Source organism: Etheostoma cragini, chromosome 3 (genome assembly GCF_013103735.1).
Source record: "Etheostoma cragini isolate CJK2018 chromosome 3, CSU_Ecrag_1.0, whole genome shotgun sequence".
In the NCBI taxonomy this organism is placed as follows: Eukaryota; Metazoa; Chordata; class Actinopteri; order Perciformes; family Percidae; genus Etheostoma; species Etheostoma cragini.
Window position 1 is genome coordinate 28,383,331 of NC_048409.1, and position 1,795 is coordinate 28,385,125.

Consider the following 1,795-nt stretch of genomic DNA (forward strand, 5'->3'; position numbering starts at 1 on the left):
GTGTGTGTGTGTGTGTGTGTGTGTGTGTGTGTGTGTGTGTGTGTGTGTGTGTGTGTGTGTTTGTGTGTTTGTGTGTGTTTGTATGTGAGTGTGTGAGAAGGTTAATATAGTTTTGCATTTTTCATTAGTTTTTGTTTTTAGTCTTGTAGTATTGTGTTATAATAACTCAAGAAAAACTTCATACAATTTTAGAAATATGTGTTTGTGTGTGTGTGTGTGTGTGTGTGTTTGTGTGTGTGTAATATGTATTCACAATGTATTCAACAATAACACCAGTACATAAGATGAGCACAAACATGTAAACCGGCTACACAAGACTCCACAAGTGATGTTTTCCAGGTAAAAAACCTAAATAGACACACACAGTTGTGTAGACATCACAGTACAAATACACACATTAACCCACGCTTCCTCACACTTTTGGGCTTCCTGTGTATTTACTAACCAGCAACCGCCGGGTCCAGACACCCAGGACCTGTACCAGGGGTGTAGTCTGATGTATACTGTTCTACATACATATATGGACCAGAACGGACATATCAAAGTGGGGCGTCTGGCTCTGCTCCCCTTGGGAGATTTTGAGCATCAAAGACTTAATTTTCTGCATTTTGATACACTTTAATGCACCAATTTACAGTGGAAATACCTTCTATGATTTACCTATGTGAAGGAAAACACAGATAATTCAAATTGTATCGAAAAATATAATTGAAACTATATCTTTATCTGCCTTTCTATTACACCACCTTTATACTTGTTCCTTTTCCTCAACAAAATTCATCATAAGAAATCAAACGTTAAAGAAATGAACATCATCATTTAAAGAAAGGCAACATCAAAAAGAAAGGTTGTCAGCCTTGATTTTAAAGAAGTGAGAGTAGCAGCGGACCTGCAGGTTTCTGGGAGTTTATTCCAGATATGAGGAGCATAGAAACTGAACACTGCCCCCCACCCCCCCCTGTTGGGTTCTGGATCTGGGGACAGGAAGCAGACCTGAGCTAGGTTAGCCTCCTTGTGCACACTCAAATGTGCTTTCAAATTTGTGGGATTTTTCCCTTTTATACATTTTCCAAATATTGTTTCACCTTCTACTGCAGGGTGCTACGTTGTGTTCAATTTGACATGGAATGTGGGAATTTCTGGCTTCACAGTCAGAAACTATACATCTCTATGGCATAGATTGTATAAAGCTCCCTTAAATACGTTGACAGAGACGAAAACTAAGGACATTTACTCGATAATTCTTATTTCAGTTAGTTTTGCAAGCAGACATTACAGTTTTAATTTTTTTTTTTTTTTAATACCTCATTTTTATTTTATTTCAGTTAATAACAATGCTTTTTCCCACCTAGTTTTTGTTATTTCGTTTTCATTAACGATGATAATCGGCTTCCTTTTCTTTAATGTGGGACGTTCTTCTCACTCATAAAAAATCTTCGTCACGCACAAAAATATGTCATTTTTACTCAAATCAACACACACTAAATATAATTAGGAGGTAAATAAACAATAGAGCCGTGTGCAGCAACATGGAGATGGATGGATGAAACGATGGTGTACATTAAGGAAAGATGAGAGCTGAATAGAGTGAATGGATGGAGTGATGGAGCAGGAAGTGGAGTGTGAAAGAGAGAGAGAGAGAGAGAGAGAGAATGACCCAGTTATGTGACTAAAGTACAAATATGACAAGACTGCCTTGTTAAAACTCTATAGAAGCTTGTTTGTGTGTGTGTGTGTGTGTGTGTGTGTGTATGTGTGTTTGTGTTTGTGTGTGTGTGTGTGTGTGTGTGTGTGT

At 37.7% G+C, this 1,795-nt stretch overlaps 1 protein-coding gene across 1 annotated transcript in view; it reads left to right on the forward strand.

Annotated features, from left to right (window-relative positions):
• LOC117942380 (serine/threonine-protein kinase PAK 1-like) overlaps positions 1–1,795 on the forward strand; it is a 10,794-nt gene that overhangs the window by 2,449 nt on the left and 6,550 nt on the right. The window lies entirely within an intron of this gene.